The sequence below is a fragment of the Chironomus tepperi genome, unplaced genomic scaffold (assembly GCF_022539635.2).
Source record: "Chironomus tepperi strain 1889 unplaced genomic scaffold, CSIRO-AGI_Ctep_v1 contig_346, whole genome shotgun sequence".
Taxonomy (NCBI): domain Eukaryota; kingdom Metazoa; phylum Arthropoda; class Insecta; order Diptera; family Chironomidae; genus Chironomus; species Chironomus tepperi.
This window is the reverse complement of record NW_027226468.1, coordinates 713313-722112: the sequence shown is the minus strand read 5'-3', so window position 1 is coordinate 722112 and position 8800 is coordinate 713313.

Here is an 8800-nt window from a genome sequence, read left to right as displayed (position 1 = left end):
AGACTTTATTTGCAATCGCCACAAAGGAAAGAAACATGAGACAGTAAAAATTTCTCACATACTTTACAGCATATGATGATAGGAAAGAATAATAACATGAAACACATTGGATGCATTTCTCTTTTATGACGCGAAGTTCCACAATTGACTTTGTTCAAACAAGAAATTTTGAAGTGATTTTTCTTGGGAATTAGAAGAAATTGAAGAGATGCCTGAGATTCTTCTTGAAATAAAAGAGAACTAAGCCATGATATATGAACTGAATGTTTATTTTACACGCTTTTATTCAACTCACTCTGTTTGTATGTCTGCATCAAATCTTGTAATTGATTTTTCGACCACTTCTGTTGCTCCAATTGAGCTCAAATTTTTTCTACATGTGTATTCCCGATGACAATACAATATTTAGGCATCTTGAAATCACAAAAATGCTTAGTTGTGCTATAATTAATTAAATAACATTTGAGATGGGAAAAAAATCCGTAGTCAATTAAGTATATTCTCAATGTACATGAATTAGATCATATATAAGGATGAAAACCAGTTTCTATGATTTATTGTGCATTGATTAATAATACCAACTATTAATTATGTTAAATATACTATTTGTTTAAAATATTTTTGGAAGAGAAAAAACAAGGATAAGTATTTTTCTCATAGAATATTTAAAATTCAAAAAACCGTTAAAGTTTGAATCTCAAACAACCGTTAAATTGAAATGAAATTTCAAATATGGTTCTGGATGGATGTTACTGGATCTTGATATACGGTTCTGGATGTTACTGGATCTTACTATACTGTATAGATATGGTCCTGGATGTTACTGGATCTTACTATACTGTATAAATATGGTCCTGGATGTTACTGGATCTTGATATACTGTATAAATATGGTCCTGGATGTTACTGGATCTTACTATACTGTACAAATATAGTCCTGGATGTTACTGGATCTTACTATACTGTATAAATATGGTCCTGGATGTTACTGGATCTTGATATACTGTATAAATATGGTCCTGGATGTTACTGGATCTTACTATACTGTATAAATATGGTCCTGGATCCTACTGGATCTTGATATACTGTATAAATATGGTCCTGGATGTTACTGGATCTTACTATACTGTATAAATATGGTCCTGGATGTTACTGGATCTTACTATACTGTATAAATATGGTCCTGGATGTTACTGGATCTTACTATACTGTATAAATATGGTCCTGGACGTTACTGGATCTTGATATACTGTATAAATATGGTCCTGGATGTTACTGGATCTTACTATACTGTATAAATATGGTCCTGGATGTTACTGGATCTTGATATACTGTATAAATATGGTCCTGGATGTTACTGGATCTTACTATACTGTATAAATATGGTCCTGGATGTTACTGGATCTTACTATACTGTATAAATATGGTCCTGGATGTTACTGAATCTTACTATACTGTATAAATATGGTCCTGGATGTTACTGAATCTTACTATACTGTACAAATATGGTCCTGGATGTTACTGGATCTTACTATACTGTATAAATATGGTCCTGGACGTTACTGGATCTTGATATACTGTATAATAATGGTCCTGGATGTTACTGGATCTTACTATACTGTATAAATATGGTCCTGGATGTTACTGGATCTTACTATACTGTACAAATATAGTCCTGGATGTTACTGGATCTTACTATACTGTATAAATATGGTCCTGGATCCTACTGGATCTTGATATACTGTATAAATATGGTCCTGGATGTTACTGAATCTTACTATACTGTATAAATATGGTCCTGGATGTTACTGAATCTTACTATACTGTACAAATATGGTCCTGGATGTTACTGGATCTTACTATACTGTATAAATATGGTCCTGGATGTTACTGGATCTTACTATACTGTATAAATATGGTCCTGGACGTTACTGGATCTTGATATACTGTATAAATATGGTCCTGGATGTTACTGGATCTTACTATACTGTATAAATATAGTCCTGGACGTTACTGGATCTTGATATACTGTATAAATATGGTCCTGGATATTACTGGATCTTACTATACTGTATAAATATGGTCCTGGATGTTACTGGATCTTACTATACTGTATAAATATGGTCCTGGATCTTGATATACTGTATAAATATGGTCCTGGATGTTACTGGATCTTGATATACTGCATGTATATGATCGTGGATGTTACTGGATCTTGTTATACTGCATGTATATGATCTTGGATATTACTGGATCTTGATATACTGCATGTATATGATCTTAGATGTTACTGGATCTTGTTATACTGCATGTATTTGATCCTGGATGTTACTGGATCTTGTTATACTGCATGTATATGATCCTTGATGTTACTGGATCTTGATATACTGCATGTATATGATCCTGGATGTTACTGGATCTTACTATACTGTATAAATATGGTCCTGGATGTTACTGGATCTTACTATATTGAAGTGGAGTCCGACATTACTGTGATCTATACACAGTCGGGCGAACGAAGCGAAGCGAAGTGGAGTCCAACACTACTGTGACCTAATAGCAGTCGGGCGAACGATGCGAAGCGAAGTGGAGTCCGACACTACTGTGATCTATACACAGTCGGACGAACGAAGCGGAGCGAAGTGGAGTCCGACACTACTGTGATCTATACACAGTCGGACGAACGAAGCGGAGCGAAGTGGAGTCCAACACTACTGTGACCTAATAGCAGTCGGACGAACGAAGCGAAGCGAAGTGGAGTCCGACACTACTGTGATCTATACACAGTCGGACGAACGAAGCGGAGCGAAGTGGAGTCCGACACTACTGTGATCTACACACAGTCGGACGAACGAAGCGAAGCAAAGTGAACCGTCACCGAAATATTTTAAGTACTTTCGTAAACGAATTGAATACACATGGGTCGAAAAATCTATTACTTGATATGACTAAAAAGAATAGAATAAATTTATATAAAAAAAAAACTTTTTTTAAAAAGTACACTCTTTTATTCATGAGTGAACTAAAAAGAAGAAAATAATTTTTTTCCTGACACACAAATATGAAACAAAATTTTTAACTAAAAATAAAAGCGTGGGGCGCTCATAATAGACATAATGTTATACATTCTTAGTTACTTGGATATAGTTTTGAAATTGTATTTCAGCGTTTACCATATAAAGTTCACATACCCTAGCAGACAATGAACATTCTCATTTTAATGAGCATGCTTATATGTATACTGAATTAATATAATTTAACATGCTTAATTATATGAGCATACTCATGAGCATGCTCCTTGTCTCTTCGGAATACTTGCTTACAATTTCCTAATTCTTTTAATGCACTAATTTAACTTTTCTTGTTAGTGCTAAACTATTCTAAAGTAGGTTATACTCATTTGAAATCAAGTACATTTAGAATTTTATCAGTTAACATATTAATACCTTTTGGAGTAAATCTGCTTGTTAAAGCTTATTGATTAGGGGCTTGAATATACAAGTAACTAAGAATGTATAACATTATGTCTATTATGAGCGCCCCACGCTTTTATTTTTAGTTAAAAATTTTGTTTCATATTTGTGTGTCAGGAAAAAAATTATTTTCTTCTTTTTAGTTCACTCATGAATAAAAGAGTGTACTTTTTAAAAAAAGTTTTTTTAACATTTTTAGTTATTCGGAATTTAACACTCAATACTTACATGTTGTCGAAGGTTGTTTTTTCGGATGGAAATGAAAACAAACTTATTTTTGTCAAGTCCTCAACTTTCTTTACTGGATCTTTTGTAAACTTTCCCATAACATAGAAAACACTCGAAAAGTGTGAAGTAAAAATTGCATTTTTGCAGTAGTAGGCACTGAAAGGTCCTTGACGAAATGTAAACACTTAAAAACTAACAATTTTATCCCTCATAAAGATTTGATGATTGTGTCTTTTGAGCACAAAGGGAAACCATTTTTTCAGCACGTAATTATGATTAATTGCAAACTAGTAATTCATTAATTTATCAAAGCAATGATTCTCAATAATATCTCATCAACACAGTGATGATTAATCTGCATAATGATCACAAATATTCATTACTGCTGCATATGCGGATCATTTCATCAATGAATCAATTCATTTGTATTCACTATTACTTAATTTGTGCATCAAAGCGGCAACAGTGAATTAATTTGCATAAAAAATTCGCCATTTGTGATGAGCATTGACACTACGGGCTGTGTGTATGGAAAATAAACTGCAAAATGATTTAATTAAGTGACAACAGCAGCCAAGCATGCAACGGCAGCATCGACAATAAATACGTGCGTTATGAATTGGCATTTATTTAATTTAATTCATTTTAAAATAATCCTCACGAGAGAGATATGGATAGACATCATGCGAAAGTTCAAGCAAATCACGGTATAAAAAAAAATTTTAATTTAATAATCGAATGATAAATGGCTTGTGAATGTGAAGCTATAAAATTTTATTTACATTGTAGCAAGTGTCGAGGGGTTAAATGATGAGTTTACATATTTTTTATTGTGTAATGCAAGTATGAAATGGTATTGTTTGGCTTATTTGATAGATTTTTCAATATTTGTTCCAATTTGTTCTTTGGAATCTTGATAAATAGCTCAGTAGATTCGAAAGAATCTGTTCTAAATTGGGATTCATCGTCGTATCTGTTCTAAATTGAGTATCATCGTAGTAAACTGGCTAAATTTTAATTTTTGAGTGAATTGCAAAGAAAAACACAAAAACCGTTATTTTTGACAAGAAATTTTTGAATCCATTGAGCTGATAATTCCCTTAATCAATCAGGGGAACATCAACTTTAATATTTTGTAAACAAACAAGCATTTTCACATTTTTAATTTGATTTATAGAGTTAAATAGTTTAAAATAGATCAAAGCACTCATAATTATGTGTTAAAGTATATAAGAATCAGAAGAAGTATCTAAAAGCAGTTAAACACACTTAATAATTATTTAAAAATCAAAGCAAACAAGAATTCAGGAAATTTAGCAACAAAAGCATTGAAACATCAACAAATATTCGATCTCTGACTGATAAGGATCTCAAACATCAACAAACAGAACAAAAATCAACCTTTACAACATTAAATCTTCAAAAATTCATCAACCCAAAGTGCAAACACAACAAAAACAAAAGATACAATCAGGAAACCCCATAAATACACAAAATAATTTGTAAATGTTACAAGGGATAACCCGCTAAATACTTGAGAATGTTTATACATCAATTTAAAAATAAACTACTTCCACAAGACATAGCAGAGGGAGGGTTTGATGGATAAAAAAAAAATTGTACATAGAAAGGCACTTGCCGTTAATGTTTATTCCGCGTGTTAGCACTGATTCATTTCAAATGTGCTCATTGGCGTGTAAATGTTTTATGAGATCAGCATCAATGCCTGGGTGCTGAAAGTCTTCATATATCTATTGTATTGTGGTTTATGGCAATAACAACGATGATAAATAATCCCATGAATTCCATGCTGCATCTCATCTTTGTGTCATAATAATTATGTTCGTTCACATAGCTTACATTCTATAATTGCTTCTTCTACTTTTATCCGTAGTCGATGACGATGATCATCTAATGATTAATAAAACAACTGAATGAATCCCATTAGTCTCTTAATACATCACACAGACACACTTGTTACTTACTCCTTTTCATCCATTATTCACTCTAATGTCATCCGATCTAACCACAAAGGCTGATCATAATTGGCCAACGTTAAAGTCACGTGGCCTTACACATCGATGAATAATCATTAAGTTCCTATGATAGTAAAGTTCATTATAAACAAGCAGGGCTTTGTGTTGGAAAATTAATAATTTTCCTTGTCTGTGAGCATTAACAGGCACAGTGTTGAGGCTCAATTATGGATAAATCAATAATTTATGGCAGTGCTGTTCAAATTGTGTGCTGTGATACACTAGTAGGCTTTGGAATTGTTATGAACTGCATGTAATGAGTGGTATCGGTCGTGACTTACCATCTAGGTATGCATCTCATGTCCCATCCCACAAAACAGTTCGAACAACACTGCTTTATAGTAATTAAATTGATCATCATCAATGTGAAGCCTTTGCTTATTATGATAAAGCTGAGATACATGCATTTAATGATCAATTTTTCATCACTACTCAGTTCAATTGACCAGAAGTTTATTGAACAGAATATAAAAGGATTGAATGAAGTAGCCATTAAATAATGACATGAGGATGTTCACTTATATCTTAAGACAGTGTTGTTCATACTGTTTTGCGATATGGCATGACTTGTTGGTAAGTCTCGACCAAAACCGTACACGACATACGGTTCATGTTTCACTAGTGTCACGTCACACAGTTTGGGCAACACTGACTTAAGGGATATGTTTCCTATAAGAGTCAGCTGTCTGTGGCAACTCCTGCGTCTTTGAAAATTCAATTGAAACTCCATTCTTACTCACATCCATCCACACATCCACTAAACTACCATACATCATACTCTATACTCTATTAAATTATCTGCTTTCAAAGAGCAAATCACACAAAGATGTCTGAAGACATTTTCCTTCTTCAAGCATTCCTTCCTTCAAGCATCTACCATGTCTACAACCTCTATTGAATTCAAAAAGAAGGAACTTTTCAAGGCAAAATTAACAAGCTAGTCGGAATGGAAAAAAGGGAATCTAATCCTTTTATAAGAAATTGAAAATGGAATCGATGAATTTTTTTACTTTTTTTCATTATTTGATTGATTTTTTGTTGGAAGTTCCTTTTGTGTGGATTCGACAAAAGGATTATTACAATGAAGTCCTTCAATATGTGTGCTGGATCTTAGTTACCAATGAGATTTATTGAATAGAAATTCAAGTTTTTTAAGAAAAGAAAAGTCTTTCCTTGTAATCGATCCTTATTTAAAGGTTTAACTTCCGTGAATTTTAAATTTGAGGTTATGTTGGTGATTTGGTTGTGGTTGTGGGTTATTCAGTCATGATGGCTGGTAAATTTGTTGGTTTTTAACTTCTTTGTAGCTTTATTGTCATAGCTGATATGTTCGGCCAGCGAAGTAAGTAAGCTTAATCTTAAAACTGAATGAGCTTTATCATAAAAGACCCTGAGCAGCACAATGTGGCGAACCGATATCAAAATAACTCAAATTATGGTGTCTACAGGGCCTCTAGATACTATGCCTTCAGGGCGTCCAGTTATGATGCCTCCAGAGCAAGTTACTATCTTCCTGTTAACAAAACCACGTGGTAATGCTCTTTCGAACACGTGGTCCCGTTTGGAGAAGCTTATAAGGATCGATAATCTGATCCAAACTCTTGAATTCACACTACAGTCCCCAATTAATAAACATCAATAATGCACAACCTAACTGCAGAATAATACATCATTAAAAATACAAATAACCTAAAAAAAATCCAAATAATTCTCAAAAATTAAGTAAAAAATTGTTAAAAAATGTTTAACGGCATTTGACACGTGACTCATGCAGTGCGAACGTAGCCTCAATATTCCCTAAACATTCACTCAATAAATAACAAGAGATACATGAAGTAATTTGTATCATATTTGAGTTATTTGTTGTTTTTTTGTCAGACATCCCGCTGTGCACTTATGCGCCGAGATTTTTATGTGCCTTTAAACACGCATGCACGCACTGATTATGATTTAAATGCACAAAGTATTATGTGAAAATGAATAATTAATAGTTTTTAGGATGGTAACAGAATTATTAAATTGATACATTCATAGGAGCTACATCCAATCACATGCTGACTATTTTTTCCTCCACCTCCTTCTTCTCAACACCCAGCAGGACATTTTCTCTGTGGCTGTATGTTTCATTCCTAAGTGGAAAAAATCCAATTTACCAATTGGAATCGCCATTTTACTTTTCACAAGCAATATTACATTATTGACAAGAAGGAACAAGAAGGAAAAGCAAAGCATAAGACGTAAATGCATCCATAAAGATGGAGAAAATTTACGAGCTTCCAACTGACGGCAAATTGTGGCATAAATTTCCACTTTTCTTCTTTAAAAATGGACAATAAAAAGAAAGGAACCGAAAGAATCTTTTCTCAATTGAGTGGAAATAAATTTTCCAATAATCAAAGAAAAGTCCCTTTTTTTGGCTTCGAGCTAGACCAACAACGACATCGATTGGCAATAAAAGAAATAAAAAATTTCTTTTCCCCAAATTGCTATTTTGTATCCAGTTCGCCTTTTGTTTCTGCTTCAGATAATTTAGTAGTCTACGATTACATTGAATGGATTGAGATTGGAAAATACTGCTTATTGCTTGAGGGATAAAATGGAAAGATTAATAAATTGAGTGGAAAATTTATTTCTGGTGACTTTGTTGAAATTGAGAAATTGTAGATTCGATTTTTAACGGTTATTTGAGATTTGAATTTTAAACGGAAATTCGAATTCTTAACGAACATTTTCATTCTGAACTTTGAGATTTTTTCTTGAATGTAAATCTTGTACGTAAACTTGTACGCAATTTTTTTACGGAAACTTATTTACAAATCTTGTACGTAAATTTACTATCAAAACTTGTACGTAAAGTTGTATACAATACTTGGACGTAAACTTGAATACAATATTTGTACGTAAACTTGGTTCAAAATCTTGTATGTTAATTTACTTGCAATTTTTTGTACGTAAACTTGCATGCAAAACTTGTACGTTATCTTCAACTGCGTACGTGAATCATTAAAGAAAATTGAAATTTCCCCAACCAAAGTAAATTAAATTATTCATCTTTTGATACCAA